This window comes from Canis lupus, chromosome 12 (assembly GCF_048164855.1).
Source record: "Canis lupus baileyi chromosome 12, mCanLup2.hap1, whole genome shotgun sequence".
Classification (NCBI taxonomy): domain Eukaryota; kingdom Metazoa; phylum Chordata; class Mammalia; order Carnivora; family Canidae; genus Canis; species Canis lupus.
Window position 1 is genome coordinate 8,800,430 of NC_132849.1, and position 22,567 is coordinate 8,822,996.

Sequence of the window (22,567 nt, forward strand, 5' to 3'; positions counted from 1 at the left end):
CTCTGCCGGCCTTGGCCTCAAATGATTTAAACCCCCTTTTTGGATTAGGACCGAGAGCAGGCTGGACCCGCCGCGTGGCTTGCCTGCGCTAGGCCGATGATAAGAAGTCAGGAATGGGGGAAAAAAGGACAACAAAAACAAAATTGCCACGGAGCTTGGGGGAGGATTAAACAAACACGCACACAGATACACACAGGACACCCGCCTAAAGCAACTGTGTTTATCATTTTCACCATTTCCTGGCTCTGACTGGTACCTCCGTTTCCAGCCCTCCCTTCTGGTGCCTCAAAATCCCAGGATCCTGAGATAACGCAAGGGTTAGATTTTAACGTTTAACTTTTATTCAAAGACGTGGCCTTTTGCTTTTTCACAGCCCATTTTTCTTTCTGCCTCCGGACAGAGCTGGCTTTAGTTGGTGCCCAGAGCCCGCAGCCCCGGGGGGGCGCCAACCTACAGCAGCCGGGGACCAGCCCAGCCTGCGCACTGTAGGAACTCACACATCAGAGGACACACAGTATGTATTTCAAAATTTTCCACCGAGCCTGCTGGTCCCGAAAAACCCTGAGACCCACAGGGTCTTGGAGAAGGGCCTGTGAGGTGCCCTCATTATTGCTATAACTCTGCGTCTTTTGGAGAAGCCGGCAGGACGCAGCCGCCGCGGGCACGGGAGGGTCTCCGAGGAGACTGACTCCTGATTCTCCGGCCTGCTGGCCCCCGCCTCTGCTGCAACAGGGAAAACTTTTGAGCCGGGATCGCCCGGAACAGCTGCTCCGGCTGCGGCCTTGGAAGTGTATTTCAGGCACGCGGCAGCGCCATCTGCGCTGGGACCCCAGCCCCGGCTCCGCCCGGCTTCCCCAGCTCGAGTTTGGGCCTTTCCCGCCCAAATCCACTGCCGAGTGCGGCCGAGGTCCGGTCTCCCGCGGAGCGAAATAATTCAAACCTTCTGCGAAAGGATTTCCCCCTCCAGGGCCTGCGGCCCTAAGCCTCGCAGCCGCGGCGCTCCGGAAGTCTTAAGAAGGTGGCGGCGTACGCGGGTGGGCACACAAAGCAGGCACACGCAAGAACATGCAGGCGGATCTGCTCTCCGCGCACATGTGCACACGTGTCAGGATCGCGGGTCCCGCGCACCTATCTGCACAATCCCTAGTGAAAGGAGACAGGAAAAGCCCGTGCAGTGCCTCAGGGCTCGCTCTTCTTTCCAATGACCGAGATCAACTGTTGAGAATTAATCTGCCAGTTTTATGGCTTGTTTGCTCAGAGTAAAACCCAAGATTTTAATCCTGACATCACCCCTCCACCCACCCCACGCCCCAATAGGGAAACACAGGGTCAAAACGGAGGAAGTGCCTCTTCATTGAAGTTTAAGTAATGGAGAAAGAGCGTTGAGTTTGAAGCCAGTGGGGAGAGTGCACTTGTGCGGGGCAAGAACTAGCCTGGGCGCAGGTCGGAGCACAGACGGTGGGGCAAGGGTAACGGGGTGCGCAGGGCGAGAAGCCAAGGTGCGTGCCTGAGGGAGAGTCCGGGGCAAGGAGCACTGGTTCCTCAGTGGTGCGTGCGCCCCTACGCCAGTGCAGGCCTCGGAAGGTGCCAGGCCTGGAAACGAGGATGAGCCAAGTGGGGTGCCTGCTGGACATGCGCAAGGCTCTCGCTTGCCGAGTCGAAATGGCCTTCCGCGGTGGCCGCCTGTTTGGTGAGTGACCTTGTGTGAAGGGGAGTGCGGGGGTAGGCTAGATCTGAATTGTCACAGGCTGCTGAGGATGGTTGTGCTCGGGATGACTGCCAAAGGCCCTTCTGTCGCGCAGGTCGGACGGTGGCTAAATCGGACGCCCTCTGGCTACTCCGGGCTGGGAGAGCGCACTGCAGTCGTTCCCGGGTGATGGGCAGGCAGGGTCCTGCAGACGTTCTTTGTAAAAGCCCGGCAGTGGCGCGGTGGCACAGTAGGAGTCCCCAGGGAGGAGGAAACAGTTCTAATCCCCTCCATCCCGCACTTGGAGCAAACTGCTGGAGGGCAGAGGGGAGGACAGGGAATTGGGAGGACCCTCGTGCCCAGCGTTTGGAATGGCGAAGGAAGGGAGGCGGAGTGTGCTGTGTCTTGCACCTCCTCCGGTCTTCTCGCGTTCCCCGCGCGCTTCACAGGTCCTCGGGCTGAGTGCGGAAGGTGCTGGGGTAACAGGCAGGCCAGCATGCGGGGTGAGGGTCCCTCCTTTGGCGTCTAGGCGGTGCCAGGCCCCTCGCCCGGCCCCGCCGCCCACCTCTGTCCCTCCGAGACCCCGTCCGACGCGCACGAGCTTAACGCCGGGAGCAACCTCTCCCGGACAGATCAGCTCCGGACAGATCAGCTCGCAGCCTAGGCGCGCAGCGCTTCTGAATTTGCATCTGCCACGCCCCACCCGACACCCTTTCTTATCGAACACTTTCTTTGGGTTCAGAGCTGGCCACTTGAGGTTTCCCGATTTTATAAGTTAAACACTCAGAAAGAAAAGTTCGCGGCGTGGCATTCATGCAAGGAGAAGGGGGAATTAAATTTTTAATAGTGGAGTTAATACTGAAATTATACTGACATGTATCCTCTGCCGTTTGCCTGCCCCCCCCATTACTTCAAATGGTATCAAGACCATTTTTTTAAATATTAAAGGAAATTAGTTTCAAATAAAAATTAATACATCGAGCTCGCTAGGAGCACCTGAAGAATGGTATGATACCTAACCTGGGAGCCCAAACTGAGATGATTGGGTATTGGTGGTTGGTGTTCCCCCATTTATTTGTATAATTTCCTTTGTGTGTGAGGACATGCATTTAATGGAAGCAAGTCCCTCATCATTAATCCTTCATGTTGGGCCATAAGAGGAGAGGGACAAACACGTATTGGCTCAGAAGACCTGAAACATTTTGTTCATCCAAGCTTCTCCAAGGGCACTGCTAGTATTAAAGAGAGAAATATTTCAGGCCTGTCACAATTGTTCTCTCTGTTGCCAAAAATATAATATTAATAAGATGCAGGATCTTTTTCTTTTTTGAGATCCTGATTATGGACTCTGTTGGAAGTTTATTTCTTGCACCCAGGAGTAAAATGATTACTTCTTAAATCTGTCAATTCCTTCTCTAGGTGACTGTAGAGTTAAAAACAGAAACAAGACTGCACTGAGAAGATTCCACAGGGATAAAGCGCAGAGGGCAGACTGGCATTTCACGTTCTTTTCTGGAAATGCTGAAATCCATCTAGTGATTATTATGGGGGGGGGGTAGCTGGTTATTGCTTTTTTACTCCCAAAAGACAAAGACAAAGTAGTTCCGCGGGAGAGAATATTTAGTGGTTTTCTAGTTTTGACGTTTTGGGATATTTTTCCACAGGGAAAAAGTAGGGAACTGGTGGAATGTGGAATCTTTCTTTCTTCTTTCTTTTTTTCTTTTTCTTTCTTTCTTTCTTTCTTTCTTTCTTTCTTTCTTTCTTTCTTTCTTTCTTTTTTCTTTCTTTCTTCCATGTGGTTTATTTTTGCCTTGCCTTTTCTGGTTTCCAGTAAGCTCTAAATTTTATATGTGCATGGCTGAGATACAGGGGTCTGCACTGGAATAGCAATTAGCAAATTTATAAATTAGGGTCTGTTTACACGTCTTTGGGCAAGGATAATCATTACTTAATTTAAGTGAGGCCCCTGCTCTCAGTGTCAGGATGGAAAATGAGACTCAGTAGGGAGGACAGGAGGTGAAATGGGAAGAGGTGGGGAATTAAGCAACTGGTGACGACAAATCAACATTTATGCAGTGCCATTAATGGCTTCACTTTGAGGCAGGACATTTTGCTGACTACAAACTGATGATGAGCTTTTGATACCAGAAGTGAAAATAGGCCTTGCACTTGATACTCTATTCTATGCTCTTTTTGCCAGCCAGTGTTTGGCAATGCCCTTTACACCTAAGTGTATAAAATGTATTAAAGAGTATGTAAACAGTTGTATGTCTTTGCAAACCAATTTATGTTTGAACTCTGCAGCTCTGAATGAGACATAGATAATATTTCAGGAAATATCAGAAAAATATTAGAGAAAGTAAAGTGCCCCTTCCTTATTTGTGGAGCCAGTTAATAAACTGGAAACACCTAAAATTTGGGGGGCCAGAAATTTTGTCATCTCTAGGTATCACTTGACAATTCAAGAGAATCCCAGATTTGAAACTTCAAAGTATTGGCATTTCCATGTAGCTGTCAAATTAATTGAAGATTTTGACCAAAGTCTAAGAAAACAGCAGAAAAAATGAGACTGGATGGATACGATTGAAAAGACCAGGAAGAGTGGAATTTTTTTTTCTAACTAAATTTGACATTTAATTTTGTGAGTAATGCCACCTTCATTTCAGATGGACAGAATGCTGGCTTATACTGAAGAATAATTTCATGTTCTTCCATGCAGAGAGTTAATGGGATTACAAAGGGAAATCTGTTAATAGAAATAACTAGAGAAACTGTGATTTGGGGACAGTACTTTAACAACACAGGAAATATGTGGAAAAATCTCTGTTAGTCTCTTGTATTTTCTTCAGTATAGTCGCCGAGGCTAAATGAGCTGTTTCCAAATTGCCACACACTTTAGAAAATTAACAGCAACCCCGCCCCCCCCCCAAGTTTGGATTGCACACGTAATATCCTAATATAGCCTTCTTTTAAAAACCGGAATACTACAGACAACTGTAGAGTTCCCTTGAAGAGATCATTAGAGGTCATTATTATGCACCTAGCCGGGAGCCCTGGCATTTTAGCGTCTGGTTCTTAACGGGGTGAACCGAAATTCTCACTCCCAGCACCGGCTGCCTTCTCTGCTGTCTCATAGCCCCGAAAGTATGAAAGTATCGTCGAAGCCCCAGACGTGGGCTCGGAAAGCAGTCAACCCCCCTTATGCTCTCTTCTCCCCCCACTTCCCCTCCCCCCATATCCTGTTCCCCTCCCCCCACTTCCTACACGCTCAGTGGAACGCCCATAGTTTTCCTCTCTCTCTCTCTCTCTCTCTCTCTCTCTCTCTCTCTCTGTCTCTCTCTCTCTAAAAGAAGTTGAGATGAAATTTCACCGAGGAAGGAGGTGGGATTGCTTCTCTTCCCGTGAAACCAACCCTGGGAACATGGGGCGACTCGGGTAACCTTCCCAAGGGCGCGAACTGGGCCCCGGGCGCGCCTGCCCTCCCCCGGCCCCTCGCCCGGGCCTCGGCGGCGCCTTGGGGCGGGAGCAGCTGCGGGGGCAGGAGCGCTCGGGCCCGACCGCAGCGCGCACCAGCCCCGCTCCTGCCCCGGCGCTCGGCGCTCGGAGCTCGGGCCCCGCCGGCGGGTCAGCACCGCCGCTGGAAACCGGGGAGTGCGCGCTCCCGGGGAGGGCCGGCGCCCTTCGCAGCTCCGTCCCAGCCTGGAGGGGTGCGGGCCGCCAGGGGTAATCCCGAAGGCCTGGGTAAAAGATCCTTCTCCCCCCCACCCCGCAAAACAAAAACAAAAGCCAAAGAACCCCTCCCCAACCCAACCCAACCAAACCAAACCAAACCAAACCAACCAAACAAACAAACAAAACCCCCCAAAACAAAAAGCCCCTAACGGAACCCAAGGATCCTACACCTCGCGCCCTGAGGGGAGTTTGAGCTTTGGCTTTCATCAGGCTGAACAAATTTCCAAGGAATCAAACTGACTTCAAACATTAGCAATTAGAAACCAAGAATCCTTCGGCCTGAAGTACTTTTAATCCTTAACCATTTCCAAATGGGTAATTCTAGGGTCAGTAAATATCCTAGCCAGTCAGTTAAAAAGGAAAATCATTCTGTCGGTTCTTCGAGAAACAGAGGATCCCCGGGTGCCTCAGATGGTCCGTGATGACAGAGATGCCCCCTGCCCTCTAGAAAGCTGGCATTGCTCAATTGAGACAAAAGGACAGCAAACAATGGTCCTTCACGCCATACTTGGAGATTAAAAACAGTGAAGTAATTCTTCTCCTAAAAATAAATTAAAAAAAAAAAAAACAACCACCCATAGAAATGACTACTAATCTCTGACTACTACATTCTTACTACGTAAGAAACAGGGAGGAATGGTTTCCCTGCTACAGTTCAGCAACTCAAGGTTAGCTGAGAAGGAAGTCTGTCCTGGAGGCTCAAAGTGTCCATCACACTGGGCCCCAGGGCCCTGAATTGTAACCTCGGGGGCTTAGGGAACTTGGGTGGTTCAGGGCTTGTGTTCTTGCTCCTGAAAAATATACAACTGATTTGTAGGGAGGAGCAAGCATTGGTGTTAATAAGTGATGGTGAGCACAGCCGTGCTTTCCCTAGGTTTGACAAAGCTTCCTCCATTTAGTGGTCTTCTACTTTGATTGATTGATTGATTTGCAGCAAAGCTGGGGGAGGGGTTATATACCTATGCACTAATGAGGGGATAAAAGGATTTGTGAGAAAATGGATCCTATGAGTAAGCTTGCAGAAGAATACTGAATTGTAAAATATTTCAGGAACCTTAATTGGTTATGTGGACATCTTTGAGTCCTTACTGTGCTACAAAGCTTTTAACGTGGGCTCTCATATTCAAGATTATATCCATGTCTTATGACAGAAAGAGGGCTCAAATAGCTTAAACAAGACCTAGAGTCTAGTACTAGCTTTATCATTAATTTTGGAACCAGGGATATTTGTTCTAAAGGCAGATGTATAAATGTGAAAAAAAATGTTTTAAAGTTGTTTCAGGGATCCCTGGGTGGCGCAGCGGTTTGGCGCCTGCCTTTGGCCCAGGGCGCGATCCTGGAGACCCGGGATCGAATCCCACATCAGGCTCCCAGTGCATGGAGCCTGCTTCTCCCTCTGTCTGTGTCTCTGCCTCTCTCTCTCTCTCTCTGTGACTATCATAAATAAATTAAAAAAAAAATAAAGTTGTTTCATAGCCACTGATGAGGCTTCAGTTCCTGGTTTGTGAAATGAGGGAGAGAGATTCATGTGACATGTGAAGCCCCTTTAGCTGTAAGATTCTGTGATGCTGTTAACTTTTTAAAAATATTAACATTCTCTCCTAATGTACCTTCGCCATCACTTGACTCATCCCTTTGTTGGAACAAGGGAAGTTTTACTGCAATTGTAGAAAGTAACAGTAATAGTAACACAAGCCCCCCACCCAACCCCCAAAAATATTTTTACAGCTAGAATTAAGAGCTTCCATAAAGCTCTTGAAAAGTTTTTAGATTAATATCACATGTTCAGAAGTGCTGGATCTAGTCCTTTCTGTTTGATATAACCTATTGTTGCTTGTGTGACTGCCCAGGACCCTCCTGCTGGGAGAATTCTATGGCATTAGTGAATTTAAAGGACATGTAAGTTATCTATGCTTTGGACATTTTTTTGTGCCATCCCCAGAAATAGCTGGAAAAACTATGGATTTGAAAAAGGAAGACTGAGAAAAATAACTTTATCACTAGTAGATTGTATTGGTGGGACACCCCCCTCCACCAAGAAAATCAGTTGCTCCTCATTATTCTCTAAGCCTGATGGAAAGCACTAGTAACTATTTTCCATGTCTAGTCTGCTAAGCCGAGGTCTTGATCTGGCAGAGATATGAGAATGCTAAAAGGATGACTTAGTAACAGGCAAAACGCTTGTCAACAAGATAGATCAGAAGACAGCTTAGCATTCAAGACCTCTATTCATAGCTGCTGAACTTGAGGGCAGGGTCAGACAAAAAACTGGGCCCAACACACACCTAGGAGAGGTTCTCAGATTTCTATCTGTGGGACTGTTTCTCCTTATAGACTAATATAGCTGGGCCAGTGACAGCTCCACACTTGTATTTGGTGGTCCCATTCTCTGCAGCCACAGCCCCTGTGTAGACTTGTGTCATCAAGGAGCTTATGAATTTACTGTCATCCTTGCTCACTACCACCCCATAAACTGCTGTAGGGCAGGGACCTTGTCTTCACTACTTTTGTATCTCCAGAGCCCAGCATGAGTGGCTGGCACAGAGCAACACTTCATATATAATGATAATAAATAGCAGCATTTGTTGAACACTATGTACCAGTCACTGTGCTAAGTTGTGTGTTATATATTATATATATGGTGATAAAATCTATAGTTTACATAATATGTATTAAAATATATAGTATAGTTATGTTATATTATTGTATAATATACAATTTATGTATTCCAAATCACAGTATATAACTGTATATATATTCCAGATAATACGCAACTATATATATGGAATGTGTGTGTATAGGATATACATAGTGTGTGTGTGTGTGTGTGTATATACATATATATGCATACACTGGTGTGAGATGGTAATACTCTTACTATTATCTTTTAATCATTTCTGTTTGGTGCAATGAATGAATGAATGATACAGTATAGTGGTTAAAAGCTTACTCAGCCATTAGAAACAACAAATACCCACTATTTGCTTCAACGTGGATGGAACTGGAGGTTATTATGTTCAGTGAAGTAAGTCAATCGGAGAAGGACAAACATTATATGGTCTCATTCATTTGGGGACTATAAAAAATAGTGAAAGGGAATAAAGGGGAAAGGAGAGGAAATGAGTGGGAAATATCAGTGAGAGTGACAGAACACGAGAGACACCCATCTCTGTGAAACGAACAAGGGGTAGTGGAAAGGAAGGTGGGTGGGGGCATGGGGTGACTGGGTGACGGGCACTGAGGGGGGCACTTGGCGGGATGAGCACTGGGTGTTATGCTATATGTTGGCAAATTGAACTCCAATAAAAAATATACCAAAAAAAAAAAAAAAAAAAAAGCTCAGGTTTTTTTTTCTGAGCCCTGCCTGGTTCCAACTTGCTAGTTGCATGACCTTGGGCAAGTTCCTTAATCTCTCCCATCCCCTGTTTCTGCACCTATGACATTGTAATAATAAACATTCATCAAAAAGGTTGGTGGTTGTGAGGATTAAATTAGTACGCATAGAGGAACAAAGGATTTAGCAGTGTCCGTTATTCCTATCAATTGAATTGATAGTGATCATGCACCTCAGTGACCTGCTTGATGATAAATTGTCGCAACCTATAAATCTAGCAGGCACTATTCCGCTCCCTCAGTCTTTTGCTTTCAGTGGGATGTTTGGGACTTGGAGGGTGATCAGCATTTGGTCTAGAGCCCATGGTTAGAAACAGAGTAGAGAATCTGAGTATGAATGGCTGGCTAGGGAAGTCAAATAGGACTTTGCAGACTGTTGATATTCAGGGTTCTGCTGAGACAGAAAGCTAGCCTTGGAGTAAGCATCTGTGGGAGGGAGAGAAGGCTTCAAGGGTGAGGACCAGCTGTCTGGCATGTGGTAGGAAGAGAGGGTAGGTGGAGGGTGGGGCAGGGAGCCTCGGCTTTACCAACTCCCCGGGAACTGGGCTCTGGCAGAGGACAGAGGGGCCTTTCTGGACGCCGGGAAGTGAAAGAACACAAGCATGTTTCTCTGGTTAGTTTCTGATATTCCTGCCTGGAGCTCAGAAATCCCCAAATGGTCAGGTTTTATCGTATGAGAAATAAAGAAGATTCATTTTTGTAAAGCCTGTGTTCTGATGGCCTCCAAGGTTTTTGGGCAAAATGAACTGGTTGCATCCATTAATTTGAAACTGAAGAAAAGTAGGGATCCCTGGGTGGCGCAGCGGTTTGGCGCCTGCCTTTGGCCCAGGGCGCAATCCTGGAGACCCGGGATCGAATCCCACGTCGGGCTCCCGAAGCATGGGGCATGCTTCTCGCTCTGCCTATGTCTCTGCCTCTCTCCCTCTCTCTGTGTGACTATCATAAATCATAAATAAAAGAAAAAAAAAGAATGAAACTGAAGAAAAGGATTTGTAGGTGTTGCTTTGTAAGTTACAAAAATGGTTTAAGGAGAATCTGTAAGTTGACTGTCAGGAAGAGGAGACTGGGAAGCCTTTTTTTTTTTTTTTTTTTTCTGGAAGAAGAAACAGCAGAAGCCCCAGCCGTTGTGTTAGAACTTACATCTGGTTGCACGATTTTGCACTTTTCTTCCTTCCAACAAACAGAAGCCTGGATTTGATCATTTGCTTTTTTTTTTTTTTTTTCAAAACTAGTTACACCCCAGACTTTGTTTGTATTGGTTCCTGGTAACAGAGGGGGAAAGTGCATTCCCAGGGGAAGAGGAACATAGAGAAGATCCCTCCAAAGGCCTCCTTCATGTAGCCCAGCACCCTTCAGCAGCAGCACTCAGGCCCTTCCTGACCATCCAGAGGAGGAGGAGCTGCTCTGCCCTGGCTGGCATTCAGGCTTCAGTCTTCCCAACAGATCTGTGCACCACATTTTATCTTCAAGACAGCTGTTTCTTTCCTTCCCCAATCTTACAGATATCCTCTTCTCTCAGAGTGCTTCCGGTGCTGACCAATAAAAACTCTGATGGGTTGAGGTGTACTCTGTATCAGGCACTGTGCTCTTGATTTTTTTTTTAAAAAACATTTTATTTATTTATTCATGAGAGAGACACACACACAGAGAGGTAGAGACACAGGCAGAGGGAGAAGCAGGCTCCATGCAGGGAGTCCGACGTGGGACTTGATCCTGGGCCTCCAGGATCAGGCCCTGGGCTGAAGGCGGCACGAAACCACTGAGCCACCCAGTGCTCATGATTTTATTCACAGTGTCTTATTGCATTCACCCAATAGTCCTTGAAGGGAGGTGATTGTTTCCCCATTTTTTAAAAAAATATTTTATTTATTTATTCATATGAGAGAGAGAGAGAGAGAGAGAGATGCAGAGACGTAGGCAGAGGGAGAAGCAGGCTCCCCATGGGGAGCCCAATGCAGGACTTGATCCGAGGACCCTGGGATCACAACCTGAGTCAAAGGCAGACAGTCAGCGACTGAGCCACCCAGGTGCTCCTGTTTCCCCATTTTATGGATGAAGGCATTGAGGCCCAAAGAGATTAAATAATTTGCCACTGTCCTTAACCACTGCACCAGATTGCCTCCCCCTGTAGATAGCTCTTCAGCACTCTAGAGAGAACTTTGAACTTTTGTAGATGGAAATTTGTGCTTGCTACCTGTGCTGTTCCCCCAAACAGAAATAATTAAATCATAAATGAGAGAGAGCTCATTTACAGTCTCTGGGTCTCTGTCTTAAGGTGCCTTCTCTATTTGGGCTTAGAGGAAGCCTCTGTGTGACAGTGATACTGGGAGGAGTTTCTGAGCCATGGTCTTTGGAATAGGGCATGAGCAGCCATGCCAACCTGACTTACTTCTCTTTGACTTCATGCACAGAAATCTCCGTGTCTGAAACGTGGTGGCTACATACTGAATTTGATCTAAAACCTGCTCATCCTAAATCCTCTCATGCAGTGAAATTCAGGGGAGACTGTAACTGCCCTGTTTTAGCCATTCCCTTCTCCATTCACAACGGGATGGGTGGAATCTTATTGGTAATTGATTCAAAATGGAACAGCTTAGAAACGTATCAGTTGCAGTGACGAGCAATTTGTGCATTTCTAAGTACTGCTGATTTTTTCAAACTCAGCAATCACAGCTGAAATCCCTTTGCCATGGATTGAATTTACAAAGGAAGAGATTCTGATTTCCACAGTGGCTTCTTTTTAATGCCCCAGGATTAGGTAACCGCCTTGAGGACCCACAGCAAGAACACCAGCTCTCAGAGTCTCGGCTTTAACTTTAACCTTTGAGTGACTGCTCCGATTCATTTATTTTATAACAGCTCTATTTAGAGCAGCCTTGTTTAGCATGGGATTGATTGTTTGCAGAGATCTCTCATTCCTATACATACTTCTACAAAGTATTCCTTTACTCTTCTAGCATGTTCTACATGGTTGTGTGCCCAACAGTGAGTTTCAGGTTGCTGAGTAATGGGCTTCAGGGTTTCTGGTCCACCTGTTCACTGTCTTTCCATCACTTTCCCTTCCACTCCAAGTAACATTCCTCTCTTAGGAAGTCTGATGTCTCTCACAGGGATTTGGAGAAAAGCTACACCCCCGATTTCAGTGTGTGGACTGTATATTAATGTGTTTCTTGGCTATGTAATGGTAAGGTCTATCATATTCCTGTTTGTTGTGCCCGTGTTAGAAAAGTGGCTTCTAGAAACTAAAAAGAGAAATAAAGTCCATCTCTGTTTTAAGGCTTTGCCTTTCCCTACTGCCCACCTCATTCTGTGCAGGCAGCGATTCATAGGATTCAATATACTCTTGCATCAACAGAAGCATATGAATCTCTGTGCCCACTTCCTTTCCCAAGGAACCCATGTGGAGCCAGACTCTTGAAATATAGAGTGTGGCAGAGGATGAGATGAATTCTGTAATCTTGGATGGTTTGCTGGATGTCACTCAAGGGATCTGTTCAATTACAAAGGTAGATTCTGTAAGATATGAAACCAGCCAGGCCTTGGCCATTTCATTTTTCCTCCAGCATTCAGAGCCCTGGTTGCACGGCCAGCATTAATCCTGGGAACGTTAGATCCCATCTGGTGCAACTGTGCATTACCCAGATTAGACTGTGACATCACAGAGATTTAAGGCATCTCTGTGATATTCTGACTGGGTGGTAGGTATTGCAGGAAGCTCTTCCTACAGACACATCTGATGGCTGTAGGAATGAGCAAAGAGTGAATGAAGTTCTGGCGACCGTGTGTTTGTGTGTGTGTGTGTGTGTGTGTGTGCGCGTGTGTGTAGGGGAGGGCTGGCAGGGGTGCCGAGGGGTGTTATGGAGAGCTGGGAGGAACAGTTCCCCCAGCCTGCGTGGGTGAATTGGTTCCGGATGTTAACATTTTTTTCCTTGGGGCTTGACTACATTCTTCTTTTTCTTTGCCTGTCTGTTTTCCTGCCCAAACTGTTAGGCCTCCACAGCTGTGGGGCTCATTGCTGGTGAGTGTTGAGAATGACAGATCTGGCTTTATTGCAAGGGCAATTTTGGGGCATATGTATAGGTAAACTTTTGTGAGGTTTTTATCCAGTATGTTTCATAAAATTTGAGGAGTTTTTTTTTTTTTTTTGAAGTGGGGCATCATCTTGTCAGCTTAGTACCAATCCTGTTATTTCATCAGATGACTTTTCTTAGGGATCAGTATGAAATGTTTGGGAAGCAGATGGCCCTTCATATCCTAGAGGCAGAAGGAACTGGCTAGTATGAGAGACTAGGACAATAGATTGGGATCAAGGAGGCAGCAGAACATGGTGGAGAACATGGGGTGTGGACCCGTCAGGGCACATAATTCTAGCCATGTGACTTTGGGCAAGGGACTTCACTCTGCCTCAGTTGAGTACATGGAAGATGAGGATAACACTGCCTGCTGCAGGGCTGCTGTGAGAATTCAGGGAGATAGCAAATGCAAAATACTTAGCACAATGCCAGGCACATAGAAAGTACCCAATATTAGCATCTGTCTCCTTTTTTAATTTTTTATTTATTTATTTATTTATGATAGTCACAGAGAGAGAGAGAGAGGCAGAGACATAGGCAGAGGGAGAAGCAGGCTCCATGCACCGGGAGCCTGATGTGGGATTCGATCCCGGGTCTCCAGGATCGCGCCCTGGGCCAAAGGCAGGCGCCAAACCGCTGCGCCACCCAGAGATCCCCAGCATCTGTCTCCTTTGATCATAATTAGACTTTTAGTAAATTGAGAAAACTCAGAAGCTCTTCAGTGTTCTTATGAAAACTTTTGGTGAGTGTCAGACACAGGATCATCCCAAACTACCTTTCTTAGTTGATTCCATTGCTGCCCCATTCATAACACATCCCTTCACACAGGCTGACATTTTTTTTTTAAGTGGACACATAACTGACATGTGTTGTATCAGTTTATGGCATACAGCGTGTTGACTCGATACATTTATATATTGCAATATGATTACCACCTTTTGGGGTGAGGAAATTTTAAGATGTAGTCTCTTAACAACTTTAAAGTATGTAATACAGTGTTGTCAATTATAATCACAATGCTTTGCATTAAATCTCTAGTATTTATCCATCTCACTGCAAGTTTTGTATTCTTCGACTGACATCTCCCTGATTCCCCTACCCCCCAGCCCTTGGTAACCAGCATTCTACTCTGTTTCTATGAGCCCAGCTTTTTTAGATTTTACATAGAGGTGAGATCATGCAGGATCTGCCTTTCTCTGTCTGACTTATTTCACTCAGCATAATGTGCTCCAAGTCCAACCATACTGTGGCAAATGGGAGGATTTCCTTCTTTCTCCGAGTAATACTCCACTCTGTCAGTATGTAACATCTTCTTTATTTGCTCACCCATTGATGGACGCTTGTTTCCATAGCTTGGCTATTGTGAATAATGCTACAGGGAACATAGGAGTGCACATATCTTTTTTGAGATCCTGCTTTTGTTTCCTTTGTATGCAGGCTTTCTAATCATTCTCTATGCAGTTGCACCTGCTCCTCCTTCTGTTTGAAACACTTTCTTCCTTCTTTTATCCTAAAGTTCCTAAAAGAGTTTATTTGTCCTGCTTTCAAGATCCATCTTAAGTACCTAGCATGACATAAATATTCCCTGATGAAAAAGGACAATTTGATACAAATGTGAATTGACACGATGCACAGATTCAAACATGCAGAGCTCACGTACGGTTTGGGTATTGTGCTAATGGAAGGAAGTTCTTGGGTGCCACCAGCTTTATTTTTCACTTGAAGTCTGCCCTGGAGACTTTTTAGGTGTCTTTCAGGAGTCCTATGAAGGAAACTTTCAGGAGTCTCTATGATTTCCTATCAAAATGGTACCAGTGCACTTCTGTCGTTTTATAGTCACAAAGGAGTCTCAGCTAGATGATATTTGGCTCTCAAAGGAGTAGCCAAGATGGTAAAAATGCAGGGGTTCCTTGTTGGCTACCATCATCAGCAAGCTCCTCTTGAGAGCTTGTCTTCACCAAGTAATATGATTAGACCATTTCTGGGCAAGGCTTCTGTCCTTCTTTCGGCTTCATAGAATACCAACAGGCCAGTAATAGGACTTTAGTCTTTCTTTCCTGGGTGGGATATATGCCTGCTATCTTTTTGCTGTCCTGTTAGATTGACATATACTTTTTGACTCTTGAACAACTAATGCCTATAGCCAAGGAGATGGTCTTGGCCATCTCTCTTTGTTCTGTGGCTATCTTTGCGCATATGTACACACACACACACACACACACACACACACGCACAGTGCTTTTGATTGTGTTTTTCTACATTTTAAAACTGGTCACTGAAGAAGGGGTTAAGTAGAAGCCTATACAACTTAATGCTTTGTACCTTTCTTATGACACTTAAGATATTTTGCCTTGAAAGATAACTTTTTGGAGAGCATATTTGTTTTATAAATTGGCTAGAGTGGAAAACCCTGGGGACCACTGTGTCTTACTCATTGCTGAATCCCTGTTAGCTCTCCCTGAACATTTGTAAAATGGAATCAGTAGCTGTCAAACTTTAGTGATGGATTTTGTAACCGCTACAGCCACTTTGCAGATAATTTGGCTTCAAGATGGTCCTAGACACCCAGCATGAGGTGTCTGCCAGTTGCCTGTAGGTGTGATCTTGGATGTGTCAATTGATGTCTCTATACTCTGGAGTCTTTCTATCTCTAATGGACATAAGACCACTGAATTTTAGTAAGAAGGAGAGGATACCTCATTGTACTATTAACAAGGCATTTTTGTAGCTGATTGCTGAATGCTTTCTGCATGGAGCCTATTTTGGAAGCTCCCTCCTGATGAGGCATTAGCCTATAGAAGCACTATTAGCTTGTGGGAGTACCTCTGCCCCATCTTACCTTATTTGTTTCAGGCCTTATGTCTATGGCAGCCTCTGTTTCCTGCCCAGCATGAGAGAAAAAGAAATAGAATAAAAGGGCATCTGAAAATCCCCAGTGCTAAACTGAAGTGCAAAAATATCCCCAAATGAAAGACAGATTGCATGAGTTTGCCCAAGAAGGCAGCATAGAGTTACATTTAGCTGAAACAGAATGACAGAAATTCTTCTGACGGTCCCTTCCCATGAGCAGTAGAAATACTTGAGTGAGCTGACAGGAGGTCCCATCTCAGGGCTCTGCCCCAAGATATGGGAGAAGGCAAATTGTCAGGAGGAAAAAAAAGGAGAAAAATCCTCTGAAACATAAGGTAAGTTTTGAGCAGGGTAGGGGCTTGAGGAAGGTGAGGGAGTTCTGTGAGAACACATTTTGGAACCAGCACAGTCATAAAGAAAAGTCAGGGATCAAGACTTTTCTAAGTGTTAAGTGCCAAGTACTTTTTGGTACCTGTCATTTACATATAAGACCCTTAGGACTGTCCTGGGTCTGACTCAGAGCATCAAGGGGAAAAACAGCCTCAGTTTGATATTTCTCTTCATCCTTTGTGCCTTGTGAGGTGCCATACAACTGTGAGTAGCTGGAACCTACTTTAGAGGAAGAGCTTTCCAAACCTACCTTTGTTTAGGCTCTCAGCTACCATCCCTACAGTGGCGGCTGATCACTGGGAGCAACCGATGTCATGGGTTTTTCTGGGATCATGGCTCTGAGCCATTATTACATTCTGAACACAGCAAAGTGGAGGCAGAATTACCTGGAGGTCAATCGACCTGAAGCTCCCAGTTGTGGGAAAAGAGAGCTTCTCTGCACTTTATATGTAAACAAGTGGGATGACTCTGAGTCTGCCTTTCTCCGGTTGAATATCTTTGATCCTAAATCATGAGGATACTTCTTCAAGATGAATTTGTGGGCTGCTAAATGTTAATTGCCAACAGACTCAAAGGAATTGTTCAATGTCCTGGTGTCTTTTGGGAGCCCACCATTCCAATGTAGTGCTTATTATGGATCCTCTTTAGAAAGAAAATTCCCAAACTTGGGAATGGGTCACATGGCCACTCACTCAGATCTGTTTGGGGGTCATGAAGGACCCTATTGGCATACCTCTGAAAGACAACAGGGCTCTTCAGATGTTGGAGTGTGTCCTCTGGAGCATGGATTGTCTACAAGAGGTCTAAAAGTTTGTTATTCACTCATTGCCATCCTGATTCTTAACAAAATGATAGACTTCCCTTAAGGTCTCTCATGGTTTAGAAGATCAGGAGCAGGTATCTTCTAAAGAACCTAGAGTTAGAGTTAGTATCTTCTAAAGATACTAACTTTAGAAGGTCGCTGCCTTGTGGCCCTTGTAATAATCACATGGATTGAGCTCCTTTTTTTTCTGTTTCGCAAAGATGTAGAGCAGAGGAGAGGATGATAGGATCTTGAGCAATAGGAGGAGGGGAGAGGCCTCTCCTTTGAGTTGCACTACAGAGAGTAAGTACATTTGTCCAGGATGTTCCAGAACTTGGCACAGATTCTCTGGGGAAAGAGATGCTCTGACTCTTGTGCCAGCTGCCTTTTGTGACATGCAAAGCTTCTCTTTAACCATAGTCCATGGTAGGTGATGCAGTGGTTATGATATCCATGCTATTCTGTCTTAGGGAAACCCCCCAGATTGATTTTCTAATCTCACCCATGTTTATTTTTAAAAATGAAAACAAAAACAAAAACAACCTGAAGTGCCTGGTAATCAAGCTTGAGTTTGAGGCCTGATATCTTTGGACGGGGCTCTGGACAGAGAAGCTCTCTGTGCCTGGCTCAGGGACTCTGTTCATTGCAAACCAGTATCTGATATCTACATTGCATGTTCATTTTAGATGAGAAGTGTGGCACCAATGCCCTTTTTCAGAAGCCCAAACCAGAGCCAACAGTCCCTCAAACTCATTCCTATGCTTAGAGCTTCTGGATATTTCCTTCCTCATGTGGCAGCATCAACAAAACAGCCTATTTACATATCAGTGCAAAATATTATCAGTACCAATTCTTCTGATATCTGAATAAACCCTGTAAATAAATTTCTACTTAACTTTAATCAGTGGGACTTATAATAAGGTGCTGCTATACCTGACTCTGAATTATATGAATTTTTGACAAATAGGTAATAGAATTATTGGATAATAAACTTACTTTTCAATATACAAAAGTTGTTTGCTGTTTTTAGGTATTCTAGAGTGAAATGCCATGCAGGACAAGAAAAAAAATCCTTTGATAAAGTGAAAGCAAATTCCTATCACTTCAGTAATGCCAAATTTTCATATATCAAATTTGATAAAAGTCATATCTTCCTGTGGCAGATTTTGTATTTTTGTTGGGTCTGAAAAATGGATTCATTCTGTTAATGACTTGGATTTCACCTCTTGCACTGCCAAACTCAGAGATTCTGTGTATTACTGCTTAAAAATGAAAGTGTCCTGTTTCAGGGAATTTCTTAAAGAAAAATTCAAAATACAAGGGTCAACTTCAAAAACATTGCTTACGTTATGGTGAGGGAAAGGGCCCTAATTCCATTTTCAGGGTAGAATATTGAATGGGAAGTCTTCTTCTTCTTCATTTTTTTAAGAAGATTTTATTTATTTATTTGAGAGAGAAAGAGAGAGTGAGAGAGAGAGAGAGCGCACACAAGTAGTGGGAGCGGCAGAGGGAGAGGAAGAAGCAGGCTCCCCAGTGAACAAGGAGCCCAACACAGGGCTCAGCCCTAGGACCCTGAGATCATGATCTGAGCCCAGGGCAGACGCTTAACTGACTGAGCCAAGCAGGCACCCCCTTCTTCTTCTTTTTGAATTTATTTATTTATTTATTTTTTTAAATTTATTTTATTTATTTATGATAGGCACACAGTGAGAGAGAGAGAGGCAGAGACATAGGCAGAGGGAGAAGCAGGCTCCATGCACCAGGAGCCCGATGTGGGATTCAATCCCGGGTCTCCAGGATCACGCCCTGGGCCAAAGGCAGGCGCCAAACCACTGCGCCACCCAGGGATCCCCCTTCTTTTTGAATTTAAATTCAATTAGCCAACATATAGAACATCATTAGTTTCAGATGTGGAGTGCAGTAATTCATCAGTTGCATATAATACAGTGCTCATCACATCAGGTGCCCTCCTTAATACCCATCACCAGTTACCCTATCGCTCCCTCCACCTCCCCCATCGCCCTGGTGGCTCAGCGGTTTAGCGCTGCCTTCAGCCCAGGGTGTGATCCTGGAGACCGGGATCGAGTCCCACGTCGGGCTCCCTGCATGGAGCCTGCTTCTCCCTCTACCTGTGTCTCTGGCTCTCTCTCTGTGTCTCTCATGAATAAATAAATATTTAAAAAAAGGGGGAATTTCTTAAAGAAAAATTCAAAATACAAGGGTCAATTTCAAAAACATTGCTTACGTTATGGTGAGGGAAAGGGCCCTAATTCCATTTTCAGGGTAGAATATTGAATGGGAAGTCTTCTTCTTCTTCATTTTTTTTTTCAAAGTTTTGGAAAGTCTTCTTATAAGGAAAAAATATCAGGTACTTCCAGGTACTGGAGGTCCAGGTACATGATCTGCCCTCTCTGCCCTCTTACTTCTCCATGCAACCAGGGGAGGAGGCAGCATGCCATCCAGCTCTTTCAAAGGTAGTGGCAGAAACGGGCTCTGGTTACTATTATTGTTCTCTTTCAGACAACTAAACATTTTATTAGGAAACTTTCTCACCATGGAAATACTGGGAGCCCTCCCTCCACCTTCATCAGTGTTATCACCATTCTTTCTGTACTTGTCCCACCATCTCTTTTCTTTCTTGCTGGAATATTTCATCTACTTATTTATTTGTTTGTTTATTTATTTATATTTATATATTTATTATTATTATTTAAAAGATCTTATTTATTTATTCACGAGAGACACACAGAGCGAGGCAGAGACATAGGCAGAGGGAGAAGCAGGCTCTTTTTGGGGATCCCAATGTGGGACTGGATCCTGGCATCCCAGGATCATGCCCTGAGCCAAGGCAGCTGCTCAACCAGGGGCCACCCAGGTGCCCCCTATTTATATTTTTAAGAACAATTTAATTTATTTATTTGAGAGAGAGAGAGAGAGAGAACACATGCACGAGATCACAAGCAGGGGAAGGGGCAGAGGGAGAGGGAGAAGTAGGCTCCCAGATGAGTTAGAAGCCCAACGTGGGGCTTGGGGCTTGATCCCAGGATCAAAGAACTAAAGGCAGATGCTTAAAAGTGACTGAGCCACCCAGGCGCCCCTGCTGGAGCATTTTAAAAAGCAAACCTTAGGCTTTCTGGCATTTTACCACTAAGCATTTCAGTACTTGAGGAGACCTCCAAAGAGGATCATCTGCTGACTTAGATATAATCAGATCATCACACATACCATGATCAACACTGATTCCTTGATATCATCTTAGTCAATCCACACTCAAATTTCCTTGATTTGTTCAGAAACTGGTAAGCCCTCAGGGCCAACTTTTCTCCCCTAATTTGCCCACCTGTTTTTGTTTGTTTTTTTTAGAGGATGCCATGCACTAAACAATGGTCTATACTTGGTTGACTGCCTAATATATCTAAAGGGGGCCTTTCTAGGACAGATTCTGGGGCCCCAACATGGTTGACTTCTCTTAGGAGATCTGAACTGGAGGTGGCAAAGTCTGTGTTTTAGAGAAGTCCTCAGATGATTTTAATGGGCAATCAGGTTTGGAAACCACTATTCTCTACCACTGTGTTTCCCTTAGAAATTCACAGGAGATGAGGGACAGTGTATGTTTGCATATGACAAGAATTCTCTGGAACCTGTATTTTTAAAACTATTGTTCTATCAGCACCCAAATAAATGTCATATCTGAGAACAGCTGTTATTGTAACAACATCAGAAAATTACTTTTTGTTTTAATAGGAATGACGAGTGGCTATTGAAATAATGTGTGCCAGTAAGTCATATCTGATTACAGGCTCCCTAGGCAAATAAGGCTCAGAATGTTTTTCTGGTTGTGGCAAATACAACTTGCTGCTTTATAGAGGTCATGGAAAATGAAACTCCTTCAGGGTTTTCATATTGGCAATAGAATACCATTCTGGAAGGGAATTAAATTAGAATTAAATTTAATTTTATGCAGGTTAATTCAGGGAGCTCTGCTCAACATTTGCAACTCATAGAATGATATTTAGTCCTGAATGGAACACCAGGTTGAATAAAACACAAGTTTAGAAGTGAAACATTTGGTTAACCTTTCCTTTTGTCTCAATGGCTCTAGGCAACTGCTTGGCATGTTTTATCTTCTACTTCTCAGTCTCCTCTTAACTGATGCATGGGATATATCGAGTTGGAGGGAGGAATACAACTATATTTTTCAGGCACATGGAGAACAAAAAATCTGAACTTGGTGGTGAACATGTTATTTGAAGTTATCTTGATTAAAATATTGCCTAATAATGCTGCTCCTTGCAGGTTATTTCCTTGATTTTTAAAAAAGATTTTATTTATTTGAGAGAAAGACAATTAGAGAGAGCATGAGCCACGGGTGGGGGGTGTCTAGGGCCAGAGGGAGAGGGACAAGTAGATTCCCCACTGAGCAGGGTGTCAGGCATGAGGCTTGATCCCGGGACCCCAAAATCATGACCTGAACTGAAGGCAGACCCTTAACCAACTGAGCCACCCAGGTGTCTCCATTTCTTTAATTTTTCCCCAGTGTTCCTATGACTGAAATCTGAAATGATTCACCCATGATAGGGTCATTTTTGGTTCTTTAGTTTTGTGATTGTTTGATGAGAGCCTTAACTCAATCAGAATGATACTAAAGAAATACGTTGATTAATATTTTGTTACAAAAAGTATTACTAATATCTTTCAGATCCCTTACCAAATACGTGTGCAGTGTAGTGAGCAGTTGTCATTAGTGTGTATACTTTGGTTTTTGGGTTTGTCTGTATTTGGAGTCAATGCCATACCACAGGCTTAATGCTTTTTCTCCTGTGGCACTGTATTTATACCTCTAATAAAACACAGTAGTGATGATATGGGGATACAATTATTTGTTCACATTTTTCCTTGACTAGACCTGGCATTTTCTGAGTCAGGAGTCTGGCTTCTCTATGTGCAGTCCTCACAACACCCCTGCCTTGCAAGAAGCGCTTATTTTATGTGCGTGGCAGTTAATTAACGAATCATAGCTTTGGGTTCTGTTAGTGTTGACTGTTTTGACTGAACCAACTTATTCTACGATTGTAGTCAAATTGCCAACTTTTCACCAGAAAGATCACTTGTGCAATATTGCTAATATTTTACATTTGTATAGAAGTTTATTTTCTCAAAGCATTGTCCATCCTTGTATGAAAAATCATGATAATCTCCTTTGATTCTCTCGAAACCACACAGAATGGAGCCACTTGTCCTCTTATTTTAGGGATGGGAAAGCAAATGAAGACAAGTTGCATCAAAAATAGCCAGGTGTGAGTAGAGCTCCAGGATAGACCTGTGGATTTCCTGCGAACATCCTCATCCCACCCCCAGCTTCCACACACTGTGCTTCTCTTATGCTGGCAGTAGGGTAGTAGATGAGAGCGTGGGAACCCTGGGTGGCGCAGTGGTTTAGTGCCTGCCTTTGGCCCAGGGCGCGATCCTGGAGACCCAGGATCGAATCCCATGTCGGGCTCCCAGGGAATGGAGCCTGCTTCTCCCTCTGCCTATGTCTCTGCCTCTCTCTCTCTCTCTGTGTGACTATCATAAATAAAAAAAAATTAAAAAAAAAAAAGGAGATGAGAGCGTGCGCTGGAGGCAGGCAGGATACTGTGT

General features: G+C 44.6%; 1 protein-coding gene across 5 annotated transcripts in view; it reads left to right on the forward strand.

Annotated features, from left to right (window-relative positions):
• The window catches only part of TBX15 (T-box transcription factor 15), a 124,861-nt gene that overhangs the window by 17,246 nt on the left and 85,048 nt on the right, over nt 1–22,567 (forward strand). Inside the window, exon 1 of one of the 5 annotated variants that reach the window (XM_072769593.1) lies at nt 413–514. The exons of 3 other annotated variants lie outside the window; for them this stretch is intronic. The gene's annotated coding sequence lies outside the window, so the exon portion shown is untranslated. Of the gene's footprint in view, nt 1–412; nt 515–1,668; nt 1,691–22,567 lie in introns of those variants that run through there. One more of the 5 variants, XM_072769587.1, reaches the window with a different exon arrangement.